The sequence below is a fragment of the Ceratotherium simum genome, chromosome 27 (genome assembly GCF_057802395.1).
Source record: "Ceratotherium simum simum isolate JZ-2026a chromosome 27, ASM5780239v1, whole genome shotgun sequence".
Taxonomy (NCBI): Eukaryota; Metazoa; Chordata; class Mammalia; order Perissodactyla; family Rhinocerotidae; genus Ceratotherium; species Ceratotherium simum.
Window position 1 is genome coordinate 40,690,778 of NC_141926.1, and position 27,810 is coordinate 40,718,587.

Genomic DNA, 27,810 nt, shown 5'->3' on the forward strand with positions numbered 1-27,810 from the left:
CTTCCACTTGATCCACAGGAGATCTGCAACCCTGTCATGCCAAATAGTGGGCTTGTAGGCTCCTCCACTGCTACCCCTCTTTCAGCCTCCCGTTCCCCGCCCTCCTGTCTCTGCCTCTGTCTAATGATGGTTTCCCTTGTTTATGTATCCACAGACATACATCAAGTCTAGAGGTTAAACCAATATCCAGTAGGAAAGAAGCCTAGAGCACAATAATTAAGGAGGCATTTACTCTCAGGACTGTGCAAAGACCTCCTTAAATTTTGCACACTAGGAACCTCACTTGCTTCAATCTAGACCCAGGTGTGAGAGGAGGGTATAATGAGGTATCTTAGTCAGTTCAGACTGCAATAACAAAAATGCCATAGACTGGGTGGCTTGTGAATAGTGGAAATTTATTTCACACAGTTCTGGAGGCTGGGAAGTCTGAGATCAAAGTGTTGGCAGCTTACTTGTCTGGTGAGAGCCACTTCCTGGTTCATAGACAGCCGTCTGCTAGCTGTGTCCTCACAGGGTGGAAGGGAGGAGGGATCTTTCTGGGGCGTCTTTTATAAGTGCACTAATCCCATTCATGAGGGCTCCACCTTCATGATCTAATCGCCTCCCCAAGACCCCCCTCCAAATATCATCACGTTGGGGATTAGCTTTCGACATAATGAATTTGTGGGGGACACGAACATTCAGTCTATAGCACAGGGTAACTTTGGAATCCTCTCCATGAGCTCTGCAGGAATTTGACTAACCTCAATAACTAGAACCTTTTCAGTAGATTTATAAACTTACATATTGGGTTCTTGTTGCCTTCTGTCTTCAGCTTTGGCCTGAAATTCCGGGAAACAGACAAAATATGCTTCCACTTCCTGGTACATGTAGAACAACAGAGATAGTTTTCTTCCAGTTTTTCACTGTTATAAACAGTTCAATGAATTGTCTCATGTGCATATTATTTCATTTAAATTATTTCTGCATGATAAATATCCAGGAATAGGATTACTAGTCAAATGATATGAACATTTTGGGGATGTGTTGCTTACTGCCAAGGTTCTTTTTAAAAGAATTTTACCAATTGTCCCTGTGAATTTGTATGGTTGTGTTCATTTCTCCACAACCTGATACAGAAATAAGTATTTTAGTTGCTAACTCAGCTGACATAAGAAGATAAGATTTTTTCTTAACTCTTGAATATTTTTATATGTTTGTGTCCATTGTTTTATCTTTTGGCTTATTTTTATAGGGCATTTTTATTTTTCATCTAGTTTGTTAATTTGGATCTTCTAAATTCATGGAAGAATGCTAGGAGAATTATAGTAAATTATCTCATGATAACTGGATTCTTCCTTATTTTTTTCTCTTGGTTTTTTTTTCTTTGACATCATCTTATAATGCTATTCCTTTTCATAATATCTTCTGCTTTTGTTTTGCACATTTATATTCATGCTGGGATTTGGCCAAGTTATATAAAGAAATAAAATTGGGAAATAGGAATTATTTATTAATGAAAAAACTTTATAATTTACCAGTATCTCCATCATGCCAATATATAAAATTATAAAATTTTAATGTATGTGATAAGATAGTAGACCATTAGCTAATATGAAGCAAAATGTTTTTGTATTTTATGCTTCCCAAAATGAGATTCAATATTAATCAGTATTTCAACCAAAATTCATGCTTACTATTGACAAATACAGAGCTTAGTAAAATGAGGAAAAATTAAATATTGAATGTGAGCAGTTTAACACTTAAACTCATGGAGCAAGTTTTCAAAGATATTATACTTATATGTAATTTCAATTTTTAACTTTAATATTCTGCTTTTTGATGTTTCTATGTGATATCTGAATTTCCTTTTGGGCAATAGAAGTACTTTAACCCAACTTTGAAAAGTAGTAATAATGAGCAAGTCTAAATCCTAAAATCTGATAGACAAAAGTGAAAGAAATAGGCTTAAGTAAAGATTTCAATGACACTAGTTTCCTAGAATTATGAACCATTTCAACATGATATATGCTCATGTGCAGAGAGCAGGATGTGTTGCTTACTGCCAGCATCTCCAAGATGTTGAGAAATGTGTAGTAAGATGGTTTGATGGTCACATACCATCAAAGATGCAATTAGATATTTGGAAATATACTAATGTTGTTTTAGAATATTTACTTAATAATACTTCATAAAATGCTTGATCAGATTTTTAAATTTTTTACATTCAAAAGGTAAATTCTAAGTAATAAATTTGAGAGTTAGTATTGGTACATTTGGTTAAAATCAATCTCATAAATGTTATTAATATTACTAGTTTTCTATCTTAAAGGGAAAGGAATGAGCCTAAAATAAAGTGGCTAAGATTTACGGTGCAACCACCAGTAGTATTAATTACCCCACTTATGTTTTGTAAAGTTTTTCATAACCATTTGACTATCAACTCAGGTAAATCAAATTTTAAATTTATCTTAAGGAATACTAAATATGACTAAACCAAAAGTCAGCATAAGCATTCCGGAACATGTCAAATAAACAATCATTTTTCAATTGAAGGTAATGTCCATTGATTTCCTAACTAACTGATTTAAACAAGAAATAATAGGATTGCCAATGCGTAAACCAATCTGTTGGTAATATTTGGCATTTCACGTCAATAGTGCTTTTCAACATTTTATTCCTGCCTAAAGATATTAAATAATGAATGACATATGCTTTTGCTGCACAGAGATTATTTAAGTTAAATTCTATGAAAAATATTATTTTGGATTTTAATATCCACATTTTCTGCATTATATTCTTTTATTGAAAGCCACTGTAAAGAATTCCAGGAACTCATAGTGTTACATTTATGTAATCTTTATATTGTCCCAAGTACTTCCAAGTACATTATCTCCTTTGACCCTCTTATCAACTCTATGAAATAGGAAAGACCAATGTTATCGGTCCCTTTTTTCCATTAGAAATTGACCCCAGCCCACACAGCCAGTGATCTTATGCTTTTCTAACCTTAATCCCACAAAGCACGGAATGCAGTATGCCATTAGCTTACTCTAGATTAAAATGCTAGCAATTTGATGTCCCACACCTGCTAGAAATAAAGTCTTCCCATAACCCCTCAAATCCCAAAATATTTCCGATGGCCTTTCATTTACTGATAACACTAGTTCTGCCCCCTGGGTAGAGTAGATAGTGTCATAAGGAGCAGGTCAATGAAACCACCGTCCCAAGTGTCATTAGTCGATTTACTTCCTGTTCTCTAATTAATTCTTTAATCAAATATCTGGTAGATATTGATTAATGTTAGCAACAAAAAGAACTAGCCAAATATCCTTATTTAGTGTGCATTTCATAACACAGCTATTAAAGTTTGTCTTCACACACACACAAAAAAGCCTTTTTTTTCCTTTGACTTGTAAATCTGTTGTTTCACTTTAAAAAATGGCTATGGTGGGGGAGGGCTCCAGTTGCATCAATACAGCAGAGCCAGGGTATATTATGGCTGGAACAATTTGAGGAGAATAGAAACGAAATAATTTGGAGGAGGTAGTCAAGATGGCAGCATAGGCGGACTCTGAACCCACCTCCTCCCATGGACACAGCAGACTTACAGCTACTCTTGGAAAAATTACCCCTGAGTGAGAACTGAAAACTGGATAAAAGGAATGCTGCAACAAACAACAGTCCTGACTAAGGTGGAAGAGACAGAAATTCCCTTCTGGAGAGAAAAAAACACCACCCTCACAACCCACAGCGCTTCACGGCCACCCAGGAGCACTCCAAAGGTACGCAGCCTTTCCTGGAAGAGCAGGGGAACTGAGCTGGGGAGCATTGCCGCTATACACATTTTTTGACCCAGCACAACTGAGACATAATATCTGACTTTGCCAGCTACTAACAACAATGGTGAATACCCCCCGAAAAGCTGGGACATAAAGAAATTAAAGCTGGCTCTTAAAGGGCCCATGCACAAATTCGCCTGTTTTGGAAAGCAACCTAAAACCACCAGAAAGAAAGATACACAGTCCTTTGGTGAAAAGAGACTCACCTGATAGGTTCTAGGTGCATCTCACTGAGAGGTAAGACCTCTCCAGGGACTGAGACATTGGCGGCAGCCATTGTTGTCACCTGGTGTATGTGTGCTGACACAGATGCTAGCAGAGGCCATTGGAGTTCTCCCCCTGGCCTGCTAGCCCAGGGCCTGCCCCACCCACTATATCACGTATTTAATCCAGCTTAGCCAGGGCAAGCAGCCCACCCTAAGTACTGGCCCCACCCAACAACAAGCCCTTAGGCAGCTTGTGGGCCTGCATAGGCTAGGTGCCTGGCTTCTCTGCAGCCTGGCGAGTGGATCCACCTCTGCAGGGCAGGGCATGCAGGAGGAGCTGGTGGGGTGTGTGGTGTATGGGGGAGGGTGTGGGGCCTCTGCCATGGGGCAATTGGGTACACTTCAGGGAGTCAGGGCATGTGCTGGTGCAGGACTGTGTTGATGGTGTGTGTTGCCCTGTGGGCAGTGGGGCTTGTCAGCTGCAGAAGACTTGTGCTTTTCAAACAGCCACATAGGGGATTGGCCCCACCTTCCAAAGCCTGAAACAATTAGGTGTTCCCATGTCTGGGGCCAGCCCTACCCAGCTGCAATCCTCAGAGAGGGCTGACAAGAGCCTTCTAGGTTGGAGGCTTATAGCAATTGTAAGCTCTTGAGCCTAACAACCAGCAACACTAGGGGCTTACTCACTTAACAAAAAAACTGTAACAGGAATATGCTGTTAGTCCTAGCAGCCAGCTGTACTGGGGCTCCCCACACCCAATAAAGAGACTGGAGTGTCCACAACAACTACACACAGCTGAGCATTACAACCAGCCAGGCAGGGTACAGCTCAGTCTCCCTGGGTACCTACAGTAAGAGCAACCCCACCACAACAGAAGGACACATGTAGCCCACATAGGGGTCACTCCTGGAACAGTTGGAACTGGTGATGAGAGGGAGCCACACACCAGGGCCTCATAAGGCATCACTTACATAAGATCACTTCTCCAAGATCAGGAGACATAGCTGACCTACCTAATACCTAGATACAAGCACTGAGATAGAGGCAAAATGAGGAGGCAAAGGAATACATTCCAAGTAAGGGAACAGGACAAAACCACAGAAAAAGAATCAAATGAAAGAGAAATGAGCAATCTACCTGGCAAAGAGTTCAAACAAAGAGTCATAAGGATGCTCACTGACCTTGGGAGAAGAATAGATGAACTCAGTGAAAACATCAACAAAGAAATGGAAAAGAGAAAAAAGAATCAATCAGAAATGAAGAATACAATACTGGAAATGAAAAATTTACTAGAGACTCAAAAGCAGAGTAGAGGATACAGAAGAACAGATCAGTGAGTTGAACGAAAGACTAGAGGAAATCACTCAAGCTGAACAGATAAAAGAAAAAAGAATTAAAAAGAGTGAGGACAGTCTAAGGGACCTCTGGGACAACATCAAGCACACTAATATCCATATTATAGGTGTCCCAGAAGGAAAAGAGAGAGACAAAGGGAGAGAGAATCTATTTGAAGAAATAATAGCTGAAAACTTTCCTAAACTAAGGAAGGAAACAGACATCCAGGTACAGGAAACACAGAGAGCACGAAACCCAAAGAGGCCCACACCAAGACACATTATAACTAAAATGTCCAGAATTAAAGATAAAAAGAGAATCCTAAAAGCTGCAAGAGAGTGACAACAAGTTACATACAAAGGAAACCTCATAAGGCTATCAGCTAACTTCTCAGCAGAAACCTTACAGGCTAGAAGAGGGTGGCATGATATATTTAAAGTGCTAAAAGGAAAAAAACCTACAGCCAAGGATACTCTACCTGGCAAGGTTATCATTCAGATTGGAAGGAGAGAGAAAGAGTTTCCCAGACAAGCACAAATTAAAGGAGTTTATTACTGAGAAACCAGTCCTACAATAAATGCTTAAGGGACTCATTTAAGGGGGAAAGAGAAGACCACAAATAGGAAAAGATTACCTATTTCCATGATAAGAGAGTAACAGATACAAACACACAAAAAAGAGGTTAGATGTGATATCAAAAATATAAAATGTGGGAGGAGGGGAGTAAAAGAGTAGAGCTTTTAGAAACAAGTCAAACTAAAGAGACCATCAACTTAATATAGATTACTATATATCTAGGTTATTGTATATGAAGCTCATGGTAATCACCAGAAACCTATAATAAATACACAAAAAACTAAGAGAAAGGAACCCAAACATAATACTAAAGAAAGCCATCAAACCACAGGGGAAGAGAGCAAGAGAAGAAGAAAGGAACAGAGAAGAACTATTAAACCACCCAGAAAAAAAGTAAAAAAATGGGAGTAAGTACATACTTATCAATAGCTACTCTAAATGTCAATGGACTAAATGCTCCAAACAAAAGGCTTAGGGTGGCTGATTGGATAAAAAAACAAGACCTATATATATGCTGCATACAAGAGACACACTTCAGACCTAAAGACACTCACAGACTGAAAGTGAAGGGATGGAAAAAGATACTCCATGCAAATGACAATGAAAAGAAAGCAGGGGTAGCAATACTTATATCAGATGAAATAGACTTTAAAACAAAAACCGTAACAAGAGACAAAGAAGGGCACTACATCATGATCAAGGGAACAATCCAACAAGAGGATATAACACTTGTAAATATCTATGCACCCAACATAGGAGCACCTAAATATATAAAGCAATTATTAACAGACATAAAAGGAGAAATAGACAGTAACACAATAATAGTAGGGGACTTTAACACTCCACTTACACCAACGGATAGATCATTCAAACAGAAAATCAATACAGTAATGTTGCGGGATACAAAATCAGCAAACAAAAATCAGTTGCATTTCTATATACTAACAACAAAGTAGCAGAAGGAGAAATTAAGAAAACAATCCCATTTACAATTGCAACAAAAAGAATAAAATACCTAGAAATGAACTTAACCAAAGAGGCGAAAGATCTGTACACTTAAAACTACAAAACATTGTTGAAAGAAATTGAAGACACAAAGAAAGGGAAAGACATTCAGCGCTCCTGGATTGGAAGAATTAACATAGTTAAAATGTCCAGGGCCGGCCCCGTGCCTTAGTGGTTAAGTGCACGTGCTCTGCTACTGGCTGCCCGGGTTCAGATCCCGGGCGCAGACTGATGCACTGCTTGTCCGGCCATGCTGAGGCTGCGTCCTACATACAGCAACTAGAAGGATGTGCAACTATGACATACAACTATCTACTGGGGCTTTGGGGAATTAAAAAAAAGGAGGAGGATTGGCAATAGATGTTAGCCCAGAGCTGGTCTTCCTCAGCAAAAAGAGGAGGATTAGCATGGATGTTAGCTCAGGGCTGATCTTCCTCACACACGCAAAAAAAATGTCCATACTTCCTAAAGCAATCTATAGATTCAATTCAATCCCTATCAAAGTTCCAACAACATTTTTCACAGAAATAGAACAAAGAATCCTAAAATCTATATGGAACAACAAAAGACCCTGTATAGCCAAAGGAATCCTGAGAAAAAAACTACAATACTGGAGGTATCATACTCCCTGATTTCAGAATATACTACAAGTCTATAGTAACCAAAACAGCATGGTACTGGCACAAAAACAGACACACAGATCAATGGAAGAGAATTGAGAGCCCAGAAATAAACCCACACATCTATGGACAGCTGTTTTTTGACAAAGGAGCCAAGCACATACAATGGGGAAAAGAAAGTCTCTTCAACAAATAGTGTTGGGAAAACTGGACAGCCATATGCAAAAAAATGAAAGTAGATCCTTACCTTACACCATACACAAAAATTAACTCCAAATGGATTAAAGACTTGAATGTAAGACCTGAAACTGTGAAAGTTCTAGAAGAAAACATAGGCAGTACGCTCTTCGACATCGGTCTTAGCAACATCTTTTCAAACACCACATCTGACCGGGCAAGAGAAACAATAGAAAAAATAAACAAATGGGACTACATCAAACTAAAAAGCTTCTGCACAGCAAAGGAAACCATCAACAAAACGAAAAGACAACCTAACAATTGGGAGAAGATATTTGTAAACCATATATCTGATAAGGGGTTAATCTCCAAAATATATAAAGAACTCATACAACTCAACAACAAAAACACTAACAACCCAATTAAAAAATGGGCAAAAGACTTGAATAGACATTTCTCCAAAGAAGATATACAGATGGCCAACAGGCACATGAAAAGATGTTCAACATCATTAACTATCAGGGAAGTGCAAATCAAAACTTCAATGAGATATCACCTCACTCCTGTCAGAATGGCTATAATTAACATGACAGGAAACAACAAGTTGGAGAGGATGTGGAGAGAAGGGAACTCTCATACACTGCTGGTGGGAGTGCAAACTGGTGCAGCCTCTATGGAAAACAGTATGGAGATTCCTCAAAAAATTAAGAACAGAACTACCATACAATCCATCTATTCCACTGCTGGGTGTTTATCCAAAGAATGTGAAGACACGCACGTGTAAAGATACATGCACCCCTGTGTTCGCTGCAGCATTATTCACAATAGCCAAGACTTGGAAGCAACCTAGGTGCCCATCAAGGGACAAATGGACAAAGAAGCTGTGGTATATATACACAATGGAATACTACTCAGCCATAAGAAACAATGAAATCCAGCCATTTGTGACAACATGGATGGACATTGAGGGTATTATGCTAAGCAAAATAAGTCAGAAGGAGAAGGTCAAATACCATATGATCTCACTCATAAGTAGAAGATGAAAACAACAAACATATAGAGACAGCGATTGGCTTGGTGGTTATCAGAGGGGAGGAGGGGAGGGAGGAGGGTGAAAGGGATGATTAGGCATCTGTGTGTGGGGATGGATTGTAATTAGTCTTTGAGTGGTGAACATGATGTAATCTATGCAGAAATAGAACTATAATGATGTACACCTGAAATTTATACGATGTTATAAACCAATGTTAGAGCAATAAAAAAAAAGAAAAAGGAAAAGAAAAGAAATAATTCGTTTCATTCTTTTTATTTTTAGGGAGAGGCTATGAAGAGAGAGAGAGATTATTGGGCTGTGAGACTTTCACTGACTTCTCACAAGAGCAGGAGCATGAGGAGTGGGAGAGGTGATAAAAACCAGTCATTCAGTCTATCATAATATGGTGAGCATTCTCAGATTTAAATGATAAAGGAAAATAAATTGAGAATTAGGAATAAAATGAAAAAAACAGTGTGGTAAATCAGGAACTAAGAGCAGAAGTGACACTGAGGGGATGAAAGTCAGTATGGGTACTGAAAGGCCACCACCATTGATTAATTGGTTCACTAACGGCCAGTAGTGTTTAAAGGTGGAAGGAAGGACGGGCCCAAGAACCTGCTGGAAGAAGACAGGGTAGAAACTTAGAATGTTGCTTAGGGAACATTTGAGTGAGTGAACGTGAATTAAGAATAAAGTGAATTAAAAGAAATGCTTCTAGAAAATGAAAAATAGACATAAAATACTATATTAGAAAGAAAACCTGCAGAATTTTAGATTTAACAAAGAATCTTAGTAATAGTCATCATCATTTGGAAAATCCAGTTTTTCTTTTTTATTGTTTGAAAGGATGATAATTATCCTTGATGGAATGACAAATTGGTTTTAGCTCTTCTCTCTCCATGTTTCAGACTATTTGAAGTAATAGCCAAAGTAAGGTATTATTTTAATCACAGCCACTGCTGGTGTTGCTCAGGCTGCTTACTTCCCAGTGTGAGGGGACCACTCATGGTTTACCCATGCGATACACGACCTGCACAACCCACACACAGGCCTCTGATTCTGAGGGCAAATAAGAAATTGAACTGCACAATAAATGGTGATGTGGGAAAAGCATTGGATTAGGAGTCATAAGATCCTCGTTCGGGTCACATATCTGCCAGCTCCTAGCTGGATGACATTATTCCAATCAATTAACCTCTGAATCCCAGAGTACTTGTTAGCAAAATGATGATAATAGTACCTTCCAAGCCTTATACAGTTGCCTGAGTTAATCAAAGAATGTTTTATAAAATTTCAAGTTTTATAGAAATGGACATTATTATTTAGAAGAGTATGGTTGTATTCAACCATAATATAATTGCCTTGCCACACATATGGATTTTAATATTTTTGAGACAGAATGTATACTATATCATGTAAGCTACAAAGCTAAAAGTATCTGTTTAATAAATGAACTAATTTTTGTTAAATGGATTGCCATAATATTACTGTCTGTGAAAAAATTTTTTTAATTGAGGTAACATTGTTTTATAACATTATATAAATTTCAGGTGTACATCATTATATTTCCATTTCTGTGTAGATTACATCATGTTCACTATCCAAAGACTAATTGCCATCTGTCACCGTACACGTATGTCCTTTTTACTTTATGTTAATTTGTAATTCTATTTATTACATTTAGAAATCCCAGTGGTCCCAGTTCTCCCTAGTATTCCTTTCAAAGCGTTTTTATTTCCCCAGTGCATTGGTTCTCGCTATGATAGAGAATATCCACAGTTGATAGACTGTAGTGGGTTGCCAGTTTGAGTTAGAGAGAAGTCCTGTGGAGAGCAGAGGTGCTCTGACTGAGGACCCTCCTGCCGGTGCGCAGTCTGCTCTGCGGCTCACCCTCCTCGTCAAGGCCTCTAGATGTCGGGAGGCTCCCGGAGCCTCTCTCCAGCCATCTTCCCTTCTCTATCCACATTCGGGTTGTCTCAACTGTTCCCATAGCTTAAAAACAGTACATGTGCAGAAGTTCTCCGGATTCTTAGCTCCACCTGAATTCCCGTGACCCCTAGACTTAAACATCAGCTGGCTCTGCCACATCTTCCTTTGCGTGTCTGATCTACATCTCAAAATAAACATTTCCCAAATCAACTTCTCCGTATTCTGTCTACACTTGTTCCTCCCCACATCTCCCCTATTTTTCTTATAGTACCACTAAATCCCTAGTTGCTTAGGCCAAAAATATGGGTGTCCTTCTAGACCCCTCTTTTTCCCTCTCACACCCATCCAAGCCATCAGCAGGTTCTACTGGTTCTGCTCTAACATATATCCCTTATCAAGCCTGTAAAATGCTGCATGATTGGATCCTGGCCACTATTTCAGGCTAATCTATGTAAAACAGGCCTTTTTCCTTATCACTCTTCATAGCACAAAGCCACCCTGGAAATTATATTTATGCTTATCTGTGTATCTATTTATTGTCTCTCTCCCCTGTTAGGGAAGAACTTTTCCATTTTTATTCTCAGGACCATACCTAGAATGCTGCCCGGCACATTGTGGACACTCAGTAATACTCATGAATGATTGAGTTCATAGCCATAGTATGAATCCCTCAGCAGAAACAGGTTTGGGATTGCTGGGAGTCAGATTGACAGCTGCACATGACCATAAGTGTGCGAGGTGTGCTTTTGTAAACATATTCTTTGCTTATGAAATACATTCTTTGCGTTTCTTTTGAATACAGAGAGCCAAAAATGTCATATTGATTCAATGAAATAATTCTATGTATTTTCAACTCAAGATAATTCTATAAGAATGAAAGCTCTCAAAAAACAAGGCAAGGGAAAGTCATTTTATTTTGTTTGAACTATCCATCTCTCCAACCATCTTGCCCTACCTCCTGAATTTCTATACTTAGGAACATATTTTTTCTTTCCTCTCATAGTTAAAAATGATGTTCGGACTTGATGATAGTGATCATAAGAAGCATTACTATGCCAAATCATTTCAAATTGTGCAGTAGCCAAAGCACATAAAAATATGTCGTGGTAATAAATCTGTTTTCCTTCTCTTCATGTCTTATTTGCCCTAACAACTTTTCAGACACTAGCCATAATAAATTAACTTTCCAGTGTGATTTGCATATCTCTCACAAGAAAAACAGTGTCTTAAAGTTCTAATTGATATATTTAAATGATCCTAAATAATAATCCTCAGAGTTGTCTTGACGTGACTGATAATGAATTTTATAGTCCACTATAGTGTTAATTTGCCAGGGCCTGCAGTAAATTAATTAACAGGAAATGTATGAAATATGCTGTTGTAAAATCTCTGGTTTCTCTCTCCTGAATTTATTTGAATAATTACTAATGTATGTCTCATTGTTTTCAGGCCAAATTCAATCCCCTAATCATGGAGCTTGTACCTTTGCCCGTATTCTATATGTTGTTGATGGTATCTTCTTTTATCCAGTCTCCCAAGCCCGAAGAGTCATTCCTGAATGCCCGTCTCCCCTTCATTTCATATATCAAATGGGTCCCCGTATCCTCTCAGTTCTGCATCCAGAACATCTCCGGCATCTATTCCCTTTTCTCCAGCACTGTGACCTCCTTGAGAGATGAACCCATCCTAGCCTCACAAAGGTGTATTGGCTGCCTTCTGACTGCACTACCCCTTCCCCATAAAACCAGAGAGGGGCAGCTCAGAATCATGTCCCAAAGACTTCTCCTTGAAAAGCGGTAGAATTTGGGAATGGTTGGTCATCTTCTTACTAAACACTCAACCACAGAGATGCTACTTGAGGTAGGAGAGTCTACAAAAAGAGTGTAAGTTGTGATACCAGACAGGGAGGGTTTCAGATCCTGTCTCTGCCTTTACCAGTATCATCCTGGGCAAGTTCACCTCTCTGGAACTTAATTCAACCATATTTGTCTTTGAGGTAATAACTCACACCTTATAGGGTTGTTGTGAAAACTAAATAAGATCATGTGTACTAAAAGGTATTTCCTGACATGTGTTGGATGCTCACCAGACATTAGTTCTCTTCTTGAATTCTCCTACCCCTTATAGTCACCATCATATGTTACCCAGAACACACCTGGAGAAACCCCACATGCTTTCTTAGCCCTCTTGGACTGATCTCATTCTCTCTCTCTCTTTTTTTTTTTTTTTTTTTTTGGTGAGGAAGATTATCACTGAGCTAACAGCCATGGTCATCTTCCTCTACTTTATATGTGGGACGCCTGCCATAGCATGGCTTGATAAGTGGTGCATACGTCCATGCCTGGGATCCGAACCTGAGAACCCTGGGTCACCAAAGTGGAGCACGAATGTAACTACTATGCCGCTGGGCCAACCCCTGGACTGATCTCTTTTGGGTAGCAAGGATTTTCTTATTTCTCAACCAGAATAAGGGAACCTGAACGAGACTCTGTTCTGTCTCAGGGAACCTGTTTATTTCCATGCTTCTGCAAATCCTCATTCCAGAATAGCTGGAAACTATCTCTTTTCATGCTGTTTTCTTGCTTTAATATATATCAATAACTCTCCCCTAGGTTACAAACAAAAATACAGATTTCTTAGCCTTCTCTTTTCTTCCCTTGTGTATTTTTACAAACTCAGCTCTGACACTCCTCCTTTTTGCTGCTTGGCTTCCTCATCCAGTTCATGGTGTTTCACGCCTCTGTGCCCTACATGGCTAGTCTCTCCAATTAGATTGCCTTTCTCTGCTTGTATGTTCAATAAACGCCTAATATTCTCTGATAAATTTCTCTGTAAAGCTTTGTCAACCTTCGCCTCATCTCAAGACTTCAGTTTTTCCCAGCTTAGCATTTCCGCTGCACTTTGACACGTCTCTTGTCATATTGGTACTGTGTACTGTTCATCTTACCACTATCATGTAAATTCCTTGAATGGATGACGGTACCACAGCACCTAGAATGTGTTTGAAGGTCCATAAATAATTAATGGATAGTGGGAGGTATTATTATCTTTATTTCTATTGCCCTTACCTACTTAAAAAGTTTTCTTTTCCTAGATTTTTTTGGTCAAAATATGCTACAATTGTGTATTCTATGTCATAAACTAATATAATTTTTATGCAAACACTATTTTCATATAATTCTGAACACCAAGATTTAAAAACCTAGATGAATACTCTGGTGTGTGTGCTTCTCTCATTTGCATGAAAATAACATTCTGCAATTGAAATTTCAAAGTTGAGAAATTTCAAAGCCCTGTTAAAAAAAAAAAAAAAAACCTAAGAAAAATTAATCATGTTTTAGCCCGTTTATTAAATAAATAAATTGGAAAGTAATGAAGCCTAATTTCAACAATCTTCAAAATAAACACTCACCTTTACCTACAATTTCTTTCATATTGCAAGTTGGTGTCAAAAAATACATCACTACCGTAAGAGAAACTTCTTACTTGGGAAAGGATGAGGAGATACAGGAAAAGCTGGCTTCCAGTTGTTATACCATCTTCAGCCTCAGTACAACCCAGCCAAAAGGGCCCACAAGTGCCCGGGATCTGTATCCTTCTCCTAACATAACTTAGTGAGCTTCTGTGGTCCCCTGCACAGGCTCTCCATCACCGAGGTCAAGGTCAGAGAGAGGCGAGCATTTAAACGTCTAGCCACTAAGTCTACTCTATGTAGATCTGGACCAGAAGGTGTGAAGATGTCTGTAATGCCATCTGGGAATGGGGAGGGTAACTGCACTGTCCCTTCCCTTATGTGTGATGTGTTTTATATTATTTATGTTACTTTAAGATCCTTTTATAAATCCTGTCCATCCCTTCAGAAATCTGGTAGGTTATCATATATCTCTACATTCTTTAGTTTGTGCATGAGAATTTTCAAAAACCTACTTTGTAAAATAACTGACAGAGTGGGGAACTTGTACTTTCTGACATAACATGAGCTGGGAGTGTCATTCAAGTTCAATTAGTTAAGCATTAAAAATATTAGTCTCACACCTAGGGAAAGATAAGAATGTTTTCAGGCTCTTTTCATTACTTTAAAAGAAGTTTTATAACAAATTCAGTTTAAGTATAAATACAACTCTTAATTATCTGTAACAATGGGAAATGGAAAATTCAAATCTACAGATAATCTGAAATTTTACTTTAAAGAGTATATTAAACCTTTGTTCTCAATGAGCGTCTTAACATCGCTGTGAGCTGAGAATTAATTTGTGTGGATTCTTTCTCCTTTTTTTGACACCTCAACATGGAGGACGGGCTGATCAGCAGTAAACTAGACACTAGGTAGAGAATAGCAGAAAAAGAGCAAAATCAGAGACCAAAGGACTTGAATCAACCACAAAATTCATATCTACCCCTTGAAAATGGTAAATTAAATAATTCTTCATTTTGGTTTTATTATAAAAATAGACATTCTAAGAACTAAATACAAAATATTTTGAGCATGTAGTTTTTCTAGAAAGGATCATCTCTTGTCCTGTGAAAATATTAATACTTTAATTCAACTGTCTGGATCAAGCAGTGCAGATAACTATTCCAAACTTCATCAAATCCATTCTTTTCCAAGCAACAACAACAACAAAAAACACTTTCTCTTTTTCTCTTCTGGATTTTTCAAGTGCTGTCATCAACAGAAAACCATTTACAGATGGGATACTATTTCAAAGGTGGAAAAGTAATGCTTTTTATTTGTGTAAAGTCAGCATGCAACAACAACAACAAGTAGTCAGTAAGCTCTGTCCTGATGCTCTCTTTGCTTCTGCCTCTCCCTTTGAAAAGACTCGCCACCCAACCAGGCAGTACAATATGGCAAACCCAGCAGCAACCGCAGACGGCTTCCTTTACAGCCTCGCCAACACCTCCTTCTGCCTATTGCAAAAACAAAGTTCATTTTTGTCTCCAAATTCTGATATTTTGGCTGGGTGATTTCATGAGAATTATCCACTAATTTCTAAAAGGATATTCATTTTCATTTATTATCATTTGAGGATAAGTAACAGTCTATATGTATGTAATATGCAGAATCTGAAATCCAGCACAGAAATTGTCAAATGAAGCATAAGTGATATGTTAGATGTGCCTAAAGAAATTGTCATCTTTCTTAATAAGCGAAAATCCAAATCCTGCACAGTGTGGCATTCATGAGACGGCACGCACACGGCCACCCTCACAATCCCTCTCCTGTGTTGTCCCGATTCCTGAGGGATCTCTGGATTCCATCTGCCCTTCCACTGGTGTGAGTGGACTGAGAAGTGCTGCATCTGGGTTTGCACACCTGCCTTCTAGTGACCAAGCGTGTAACTGCTTCAGAGAAACCAACCACTCGTGCAAGACACACCATTATTCTCATGGAGATAATATATAGGTCCTCCTTTGGAAAGAGAATCATTTATTTAAATTGTTTGTAAAAATGGGGCCGGCCCGGTGACGCAAGCAGTTAAGTGCATGTGCTCCGCTGCGGCAGCCTGGGGTTCACAGATTCGGATCCCCGGCGCGCACCGATGCACCGCTTGGCAAGCCATGCTGTGGCGGCGTCCTATATAAAGTGGAGGAAGATGGGCACGGATGTTAGCCCAGGGCCAGTCTTCCTCAGCAAAAAAAAGAGGAGGACTGGCATGGATGTTAGCTTGGGGCTGATCTTCCTCACAAAAATAAATAAATAAATTAATTAATTAATTAAATAAATTGCTTGTAAAAATAATGATGGAGATTTTGCTATTTAATCAAAGGTGTGCATAATTTGTAAATACTTTGTAAATTACTGATATCCTCAGTTAAAACCAATAATTAATATTTGCAATAAAAGTGTAAATGAAATGAACTCAATGAAATGACTAACCACTATTCCTTGTTTAAAATTTTTAACTCAAAAATAGTCTTTAGTATGACATATACAGTTGTATTCCCCTAATTCAAGCAAACTTAACCTTTACTCTTATTTACAAAATAAATTGAGTCTTAATATTTGATTTGGAAATGAATTTTTTATTTTGAAAATAATTTGGCAGAGCATAAAAAAACAAATTCTTCCTAGGCATTTAAATGTTTAGTGTAGACACAAGTTTTCTGCAGTATATTTGTGACTAGAGAACAATCCTAGAGGATCTGTAAGCCCTTTGAAATTATGTATAAAACTGTACATGTCTTTGTATGTACATTTTGGGAGAAAAGTTAAAACAGCTTTCCTCAGAACCAGGGCATTAAGTAAAATCCATTCATGGTGTAAATTCCTCTATGCCTGTGTGTTTTTAAATAATGAAAAATACTAATGTGTATGTACTTACTGAAGTGTATGAAGAATATTGATGAGACCATTAGCATATGCACATAGACATATTTTCAGAAAAATAGGAATATTTTTGGTCATAACATAAATGATAAGTATAATGATACAATTTTATTATTCATTAGCTCATTTTATTATAATTTTGTTTATCATCATAAAGATATTAATTTCTCATGATTTGTCTTGTTCACTTTATGGAAAAAATCCTTTACTGAAAAAATAAATATCTTGAAATTAATGGCAGCAAAATAGATTTGAGAAGATCTGTTTAATGTGTATTTAGTGACATCTCAGTGACTGTTGGTTACTTTAAAATACAGAAAAATATTTCGGATGTTTAAAAAATGAATGTGCAGAACTGGAAAGCTCCCACCGAGAGCGCTGACATTAATTGCCACCTATACCTTGATTTAGGGGACTCTGATGGACTTGCTCCAGATAAGTTAGGTTGTGTAAAGAAGTTCCTGGGTAAAAATTCATATCACTTAACAAAAATGCTTTGCCGTGGGTGGTTCTTCTAATCAATGCTTATGGCACGTGTATTGACATTTGAAGTAGAAATGAGTTTTCGATAAATATTACATATAAATAACTATTAGATACAGTTCCATGAAAGAAGGAACTATGTCCTATTCAGTGCAGTATCTTTAGAGTCTGACATTCAATCAACAGTTGATGAATAAAAAATCAATCACTCAAACAATATATGCTGTAAATCCATAGTTATCCTTCTGGTTCCTGCGAGCGGTAAGAGCAGTGCGTGGCCTCGGTGCAGCCTAAAGAACTCGCCATCCTCTTATATATGGGAGAGGAATTTGCCAATACAGTGGACAAGCATTATGATACAGTAAAGTGATGAACTGAGGTGAACAACACATTTTGGGCTACAAACTACATAATAGTGATAAAAATATTAGTAACTAACTTTTATAGCTTCCTTGTATGTTGAAAGGTATTAAGAAAAGTTAAGACGTGTAAACAAGGCAAAGGGGCATGCTTTTAATATCTAGCAGGCCCACTCCAAATTATTTAACAATCTAGAGAATGTGCTTTGTTAAATTCACTGTTGGCTGTTGATGAAAAGTCCAGACTTAATCAAATTACATGTTAACTTGTAAATTTTTCTAACACAGATAGAAATAATTTCTATCCATGAGAAAAATAAACTCAATTGTTACAGATTATTATCTCATAGGATGTTAATCAGTTTTGAATTTTACCTAGAAATCTTTACTAATAGTGTTTCAAAATGCCTATAAATACCCAAATCCTCAAAATGCTCTGAATCAGCCTTGTCATCTGATTGGTTTATTTATTAATTAATGAGTTTAATAAAATCTTTGACATGTGTTTATTTTATATTTGTATGAGTCATTTACTTTTATTAATGTTTGGAAATTATACTTAATGGATTATTGTGATCTTCACAACCACGTGAATAGGTACTAAAATCCTCCCTATGCACCGTTGTTATTGCTAATGGTATGATAGGTACCATTGTCATCCCTACAAAGAAACTGAGAATTAGGGAGGTGAAGTGGCTTGTCCAAGGTCACACAGGTGGGAAGGCTGGCAAGCTCTCAATGCCAAGAGCCTGTGCTCCTAACCTTACACTGTGACACTGACACCAGCTCAAGACGAGGTTGACGTGAGGGAAGCCATGTTGTAGAAAAGAAAAACTCTATTTTAACCTTGAATGACCTCTGACAAACTAACCCAGCTGGACACGCACCCTCCAGGAGATCTAACTGCTCTGTAGATTTGACGACCCCTTCTTGTGCATGTACCTCCCAGCTGCGATAAGACGATAACTTTGTTTTTTTGAGTTCCTTAGGAATGTGATGACTCCCAAACAGAGAATCTATGCTAATAGCCATCATCAATGAAGACTGAAAGATCTGGTATGGCACTCCCAGTCTGTAACACCAGAAGGTCAACATTCCTAACGCCCTCCCCAATAACCCAATGGCCTATATAACTGCTGTAAGATTTCATGCCCCCTTAAGATGGTTCTTTTAGACATGAGTCAGCCATCTTCCCTCTTGCTAGCAAGCTGTAATAAAAAAGTCCTTTTTCTCCTAGCACCTTGCCTCTTGACTATTGGCATGTCTTGAGGTGAGCAGAAGGCCCCACGTTGGGGGGTAACAACACTGCATGGAGGCTAGAAGAAAACACACACTGAATAAACTGAAGCTAGAAGCCATGTCTTGCACGAGTCTTAAAAACACTGTTAAAGGCAAAGTGAATTTATAAAAGTGCTTCCTTCATGAAATTAATGTGATAGCAGAAACTATTAATAATATATAATGTCTATGTATAGTATGTATAATATATACGTAAATCTGCATACACACACACAGAAATACTCTTTCTTGTAAGAAATGATCATCCTACTGCATATTCTGCAATTGAATTCATAATCAAGGCAAAAACCTTTGTCTCTTTCAGAAATCAAGCTGCACCAACATCATATTGCCCCAGAGTGTCACGTTGGACATGCTAGCAAAATAATGGTGTTTGAAAGTTATATTTGAGATATTTGAAACTTTTGTCAAGAGTCCCAGAACAAAAAGGCCTCTGGGTAATGGATGAATAGAGAAAATAATTGTGAGGTTTTATTTTATTTGTTTTTGTCTTCAAACTGGTGTAACAGTGTTTAAGTATCTTGAAATCACCATTTTCTTACCTGAAGTTTCTTCTTTAGGATGTGAGTGCCTGAATCAACAGCACCTTTTCTTCAGCCGTCAAGGAAAGGCCAAATATGAGAGGTTTTTGCATGTTGTTTAGACTTTTAAGCTGCAAAGGGTAACACTCAGCTTGTCTTTGTCTGCACTGTTCTTTATTCTGGCCCTGAACTGCCGAGAGTGTTGCCCTCGTTTCCACTGGTGGACTCTACTTCCTTTGAGAGTTGTCTTTAAACACAGGCAGATAGAGCCAATGGGCTTCTGCCTCCCTTAGGGTGTCTGGAATGTTCTCAAACTAGAACTAGGGAAAAATAAAAGCCTTAACTGTTTTCCTCTTAAAGCCATTTCCCAAGTGTTGCCCTTGAGCATGCTGTATCAAAATAACCTAATCTACTTGTTTCAAAAAAATGCGAATTTCTTGGCCTCATTCCTGACCTACTGGATCAGAACCTCTCAGCCGGATCAGGGAAACAGTATTTCAACAAGCAATCCAGATGACCCCCACACCCTCTAAATCACTTGAAAGAAATCCTCTTTATATATTTATACACCTTGGACTTGAACACATTCTTAGCTTTTGACTCTGAAAAAAGCATCACTTGTATTTTAAATAAGTAGCTTAGGAATCAGGGCTTACATGTGAAATTCTGATTAACTTTAAAGGAAAATTATTTTGTTTTACCTTCAAAAAATATGTAGATTGGCTGCTTACCTCAGGAGGATATTTTGTTTTACATTTGGCAAAAAACTACTTAGTAGGATGAGTATCCTAACTGTTGCAAATTAGCTGATAATCACATTCCTAATTTATTTCAATGGTTGTATTTCTGGGACAGAGATGATACATTTGAATGTAAAACCGAAATTGGAATTCCTCTAATCAGTAAACTACATGTGATATGTGATTGAATTTCTACATTAGAATAGTAAGATGTCGTGTGTGTGTGTATGTGTGTGTGTGTATGTATACACCATAACAAATAGTGTTATGCCAGTGTTGTTTTACAGTTTTTCCTTTTATATTTGTAGAGAACCAACGTTCAATAATTCTTGAATTTCTGGAGAAAATTGCTAGACAGTAATAGTTACTAACATCTGTATAGATCTTTAGCCTTTACAAAGTAATTTTGATTTTCATATTGAACCCTCTTATTAGCTATTACTGTTGCTTTTGATGACAGTAATAGTAACTGATACACACTGTAATCATCCTCCTCCTCATTCCTCCAATTGCACCTCTCCCTACACTACTGTATCACTTGATGCACACTACAATGTGCATTTATTCTGTTGGGTAATAATCATTTAAGTGTGCCCCCTCCATGAGAATCTGGGTTCCTTGAGAAATGAAAACATGTCTTTGATCCCTAATGCCAAGTACAGTGATAAGCACATATCATTGAACAGTGACGAATGAAAGAATGAATGGATGAGAAAACAATGGCTTAGACCAGGGCTCTGCAAACTATGACCTGCAGGCCAAATCCATCCTGCCATCTGTTTTTTGCTTTTTTCTTTGTATTGAAGTACAGTTGACATACAACATTGTGCTACTTTCAGGTGTACAACATAGTGATATGACATTTATTTACTTTACAAAATGATCACCCTGATAAGAGTAATAACCATCTGTTATCATACAGAGTTATTACAATATTATTGACTGTATTCCCTATGCTGTACATTATATCCTCATGACATTTATTTTATGACTGGAAGTTTGTACCTCTTATCCCCTTCATCTGTTTCACCTTCCCTCCACCCCCTCCCTCCGGCGACCACCAGTTTGTTCTCTGTATCTATGAGCCTGTTTCTGTTTTGTTTTGTTTGCTCATTTCTTTTGTTTTTGTTTAGATTCCACATATAAGTGAAATCATACAATATTCTTCTTTCTCCGTCTGAATTATTTCACTTAGCAAGATACCCTCTAGATCCATCCATGTTGGTGCAAATGGGAAGATTTAATTCTTTTTTATGGCTGACTAGTATTCCATTACATTATATATACCACATCTTCTTTATCCTTCCATCTACAGATGGACACTTAGGTTGCTTCCATGTCTTGGCTATTGTAAATAGCGGTGCAATGAACATAGGGGTGCACATATATTTTTGAATTAGTGTTTTCATTTTCTTTAGATAAATACTCAGAAGTGGTATTGCTGAATCCACTTCTACGGTTCTGTGGAACTACCACTAGTATGGTGGTTCTATTTTTAATTTTTTGAGGAAACTCCATAGTGTTTTTCACACTGCTTGCACCAGTTTACCTTCCCACCAGCGAATTATGAGGGATCCCTTTTCTCCGCATCCTCACCAACACTTGCTATTTGTTGCTTTTTTTGATAATAGCCATTCTGACAAGTGTGAGATGATATCTCATTGTGGTTTTTATTTGCATTTCCATGATGATTAGTGATGTTGAGCACCTTTTCAGGAAGATAAAGACTACAGTAATTATAACAAACAAACACATAGACATAGAGACTAGATTGGTCGTTACCAGAAGGGAAGGGGGCAGGGGGAGAATGAAAGGGGTAAAGGGGCACACGTGCACGGTGATGGATGGTAATTAGTCTTTGGGTGGTGAACATGATGTAGTCTACACAGAAAATGAAATGTAATGACGTACACCTGAAATTTACATAATATTATCAACCAATGTTACCCCAATAACAAAAAAATACATAGTGCATTTTCTCCATTGTGTCTGAGACTGAGAATATAAACTTTTCTTACTTCCCCCTTCCTTCTTTCTTTCCTTCCTTCCTTCCTTCCTTCTTTCATTTCTCTTTCTTTCTTTCCTGACTTCCTGCCTTCCCACCTTCTCTCCTTCTTTCCTTAGGTCACATTGTTTTATAGCATTATATAAATTTCTGGTGTACATCATTATATTTCAGCTTCTGTATAGATTGCATTGTGTTCACCACCAAAAGTCTAGTTTTCTTCTGTCACCATACACATGTGCCCCTTTACCCCTTTCACCTTCCCTCGCCCCCTTCTGCTCTGGTAACCACCAATCTAATCTCTGCATCTATGTGTTTGCTGTTGTTGCTTTTATCTTCTATTTATGAATGAGATCATACAGTATTCGACATTCTCCATCTGACATTTCACTTAGCATAATACCCTCAAGGTCCATCCATGTTGTCGTAAATGGCAAGATTTTGTCTTTTTTTACGGCTGAGTAGTATTCTATCGTATATGTAGACATATCACATCTTTTTAATTCATTCATCCGTTGATGGGCACTTAGGTTGCCTCCAAGCCTTGGCTATCGTGAATAATGCTGCAATGAACATGGTGGTGCATAGAGCTCTTTGAATTAGTGTTTCTGTGATCTTTGGATAAATACCCAGAAGTGGAATAGCTGGATCATCTGATATTTCTATTTTAAATTTTTTTGGGAATCTCCATACTGTTTTCCACAGTGGCTGCACCAATATACATTCTCACTAGCAGTGTACGAGGGTTCCTTTTTCTCCACATCCTTTCCAATACTTGTTATTTCCTGTCTTTTTAATAACAGATGTTTTGATGGGTGTGAGGTAATACCACATTGTAGTTTTGATTTGCATTTCCCCGATAATTAGTGATGTTGAACATCTTTTCATGTGCCTGTTGGCCATCTGCATATTTTCTTTGGAAAAATGTCTGTTCAGATCCTCTCCCCATTGTCTGATCGAGTTGTTCATTTTTTTGTTGTTGAGTTGTATATGTATTTTGGATATTAACCCCTTACCAGATATACGGTTTGCAAAAGTCTCCTTTCAATTGTTAGGTTATCTTTTTGTTTTGTTGATGGTTTCTTTTGCTGTGCAGAAGCTTTTTAGTCTGATGTAGTCCCATTTGTTTATTTTTTCTTTGGTTTCCCTTGCCCAAGTAGACACGATATTCAAAAAGATATTGCTAAGACCAATGTCAAAGAGTGTACTGCCTATATTTTCTCTGGAAGTTTTATGGTTTCAGGTCTTACATTCAAGTCTTTAATACATTTTGAGTTAATTTTTGTGTATGGTGTAAGATAATGGTCTACTTTCATTTTTTTGTATGTGGCTGTCCAGTTTTCCCAACACTATTTTTTGAAAAGACTTTCCTTTCTCCATTGTATATTCTTGGCTCCTTTGTTGAAAATTAGCTGTCCATAGATGTGTGGGTTTATTTCTGGGCTCTCGATTCTGTTCCATTGATCTGTGTGTCCGTTTTCCTGCCAGCACCATGCTGTTTTGATTACTATAGCTTTGTAATATATTTTGAAATCAGGGAGTGTTATGCCTCCAGCTTTGTTCTTCTTCCTCAGGATTGCTTTTGCTATTCGGGGTCTTTTGTTGTTACTTTGGTTTTCATAATACATTATTTGGCTTGGCTAGCATTGTCAGAGGGCAATGCTTACTTGTGTTATTTATACTAATTTTGAGAAATGAAAAATTCATGAGGCTAAAAGAGGGACATAGAAGATAAAAGTATTCTGTCATAGAAAATTTAACATCAGCACTTACTTCCTGCAGCACATTAAGTATACATATTCCATGTTTTGTTTCTCACAGCAAAATCTTGTCACCATTTTACAACAAAAAGGGAAATAGTTCCCTTGTAAAGGGTTGACAGTATTTCTCAGGAAGGGAAAACATACACAGTAAACAAATGTTTTGCCTCAGAAATAACTGCTAAATCAGGCCTTCAAATACCCAAACATCTATTTTAAAATATAATTTGAATTTCTCTGAGTTATTAATAAGCAACATTTCTTATAAGAATAATTTCAGTGGGCAAATAATTATAACTCATAAGAATGAATTAAAAATATGATATTTATGTAAATCAAAAGCATTAAAAACCACATAAAATGAAATAGGCCTCAAGAAACAAAGGCAGCGGTCAGCTACCATATCTCCACAGTTATATCAGCCAGTCTAGCACGTGGTAGGTACTGATGTCACATTTTTAAATGAAAAAATGAGTTCATCTTCCATATCGAATTAATTTTTTCTAGTAGAAACTAGAATGTTAGAGAACTTAATCATATTGCAATAATATTTTACCTTGGTCTTACTAACAGTTAACCTTCTCAGACACGACTTAACGATTTAGCTTTATGACATGCCAGTTTATTCCTACCCATTCTTCCCCTGCCTGTAGGAAAAACAACAACATAAGCTGAAACTTATATAGGCCAAGTGACTGGCCCAAGCCCTCAAGCCATCTAATGTTTCTGGGCCTCCTTTGCTGCGTCATAAAAAAGAGGCTAGGGCTAGAAGACCTCGGATGAATCCCGAGCTCTACCATTCCGCCGATCCAGGACTACACAGCGAAGCCACCTGAAACGGATTTGCATTCATCCCTGTCGGAGCTCCTATCACACTGAATTGTAATCTGGGCTCTTTCACTTATTTTATTTTTAGCCCATCTTGTTTCCTGGTTAGAGTTTAAAGCAGCTTATTTGGTCTAAATTCTCCTTGAGACGGTGAGCACCCGGAAGGTAAGGACCATGTCTGCTATGTGGGTGCCTGCAGCGCTCGACCCCTCAGCTGGTGCGTGAGAGGTGTTAGTCAGCAGCAGGGTGTGTTGGCCACTCTCTTAAATTCTTTATGCTTGGTTTTATGTTTTTTAGTTTAGTTATTTTGTTTTGTTGCCTTAAGTATAGGAGATGCCATTAGAAAATTTCCTTTTGCTAGGTATTTTAGGGCAGATTTCAACACTGCCATGTGCAGAGTAACAGTGAAAGTATGATAAATGCAGCTCCTGATATGTTGAAGTCTCTGGATTAGTCATTGGTAATTACTAATTCTAGAAACCCAGGCGCCCCATTTAGGATATGAGGCATGGGTAATATTCACAGATGATAATAATGTAATATAATATAAAATATAGTGATAACACAATGGAAGTTATAAGTACTGACACAATCATGTTGTTTTAATGCTAATATAGAAAACACAATCTGACACATATTTAATGATGCATATAATCATTTTTTCTTGAGTGATAGATACAAGTGTAAGCAGTTCATATAAATGACTATAATTAGAATCATTTTTTTCCTCTTTTAAAGAAATTTTTCCAGGGTATAAAATCAGTATCAATATTGACCTTTTTTTCTTATATTATTAAATATTTGATTATCATGCATACTTCTACACGTTGCCTCTCATTTAGAGAGCAGAATCTTGGATCTTACTTCAAATTAAATGAGGTCCCTTTGTCTCTGGGAGTTCCATTCTGCCTTGCTTACACCCATCCAACTATGCATCTAGTTATACCTTCATCTATTTTTTCATCCATCTATTCGTTCATGCAACCAGGCACCCATCATCCGTCTACTGATCTGTCCATCCACACACTCACTCTTCAACTAATTATTAAGCACTTAATCTGTGCCAGGCTTATGGTGTTGGAGAGACATAAATTTCATCCATTATAACATACTGAGATAAGTATAATAAACAAGTTGTATAAAATTATATGCGTCACAAAGTTGGTTGGGGATAGATAGGGAAATGTCCAATAAGAGGTATGAATAACAGTTTCAGGGTGGTGTGGGAAAATAGAATGGAAGAGAAGAAGTGACACGTGCAGGGGTGTGAACGAACACGAAGCATGGGTGAAGCAAATTTGTTGCGTCTGTGAGAGTCCATATGTGTGTGTTTGGGGGAGGCAGGAAAGAGGGAAGGAATAGGAATTGAGGCTGAAAAGATTGGTGCCATCAGATCACAAAGGGTTGTATATGCCGTACTGGGTACTATTGAGTTAAGGTAAAATCTTTGTAAGACAGAGATGAGCTAATAAGCTCAAAAAACTATTTTCATGGGATCGCGGTATCCTTTAAGAAATTAAAAATGGCTTTTTGTTTTTACTTTAAAACAAAACTGAATAGGCCCTCTTGTCTGATAATGTTGAACTGATTATGTGGTCTGCTAACTGAAGTTATTTAAAATGGGGGAATTATAAAAAATGATCCACACATAGTTCACATACTAAGCTGAGGGATTTAACTAATAAAAATAATCAACCTGAGTATTGGGGTGAAAAGATTGGTTCACAATGGTTACATCTCTAGGGGAGGATTACAGGGAACTTTTGCATTCTTATAGATCCCTATAGTATTCATATTTCTATATCAACAACATTATATTGATTTAATAGTAGAAAAAGTTAAATTATTCTCGATTTGAGGACAAGCTTGAGGAAAAATATTAATTACCACAATGCGGTATTTGAAAAGCTGAAACTTCAGCTTAATTAAATTTCAGAGAATTTGTTAAATGTTCCTTATTTGATGAAACCTTTGTAGCCTTCATCAATTTCAGCAGCGTTGCAATCACGAGTCCTCTGTGTAATGGAGCTATGCACTTAACAAATTTAATTAAAATTCACCTTAGAGAGCATTCAGTATTATTTGCTGTAGAAATAAGCATTTGGAAATCTAAAGGCACGACACGAATCCTTCGCTTAATTAAAATGATCATAGTAAACATCCACCGATATGATGAACCAGCACAAACTAATTTAGACAAAACTCTTGTTAATTTCATGAGCAAGTCAAAATTACTCTCAAGATCCCTTTCAGACGAACACACTATTTCTACAACAGAATATTCTAAAATAAATGTGTAACAGACAGTGGAGAACAGATCAGATTTTAAAATTACAATTTTGATGCCAAGAATATTTTTTATGTCGTCTACAGAGTCCAAAAATTTAAGTTAGGTAAACTTACTTTTAAATTTAAATCACTTAGTGTTCTTTCAGCTAATTAATTTAAATAAAGACACAGAATGCTCTATCTTGGGCAATATAATATAGTAATGTCTAGCACAGTGCCTGGTACACATTAGGCAATCAGACAAAATGGTAGATGCACTGTAAGCCCCATCCCTGCAGTCTGGTTAGGTTCTGGGTCCCTTCCGACGCTTCAGGAGAATGCCCAGGAGCTGCTGTGACCAGTGGCGTAGGCATTGAACAGATAAGGCCCCTTTTAGCTAAAGGCTCTGAGGTGAAGTAGACTGACAGATAAACAGTCAGAGAGGTCATAGCTGAGCAGCTCTGGGAGAAAGCAGCATCCGGAGCCCAGTAGGCCATCTGCTGTTCTCCA

The 27,810-nt window shown here is 37.6% G+C and overlaps 1 long non-coding RNA gene across 3 annotated transcripts in view; it reads left to right on the plus strand.

Annotated features, from left to right (window-relative positions):
- The window catches only part of LOC147913485 (uncharacterized), a 55,371-nt gene that overhangs the window by 21,459 nt on the left and 6,102 nt on the right, over window positions 1-27,810 (plus strand). The window contains exons 5-6 of one of the 3 annotated variants that reach the window (XR_015548758.1): window positions 9,057-9,180; window positions 12,952-18,376. The exons of 1 other annotated variant lie outside the window; for it this stretch is intronic. This is a non-coding gene — a long non-coding RNA (uncharacterized LOC147913485). Of the gene's footprint in view, window positions 1-9,056; window positions 10,195-12,951; window positions 18,377-27,810 lie in introns of those variants that run through there. One more of the 3 variants, XR_015548757.1, reaches the window with a different exon arrangement.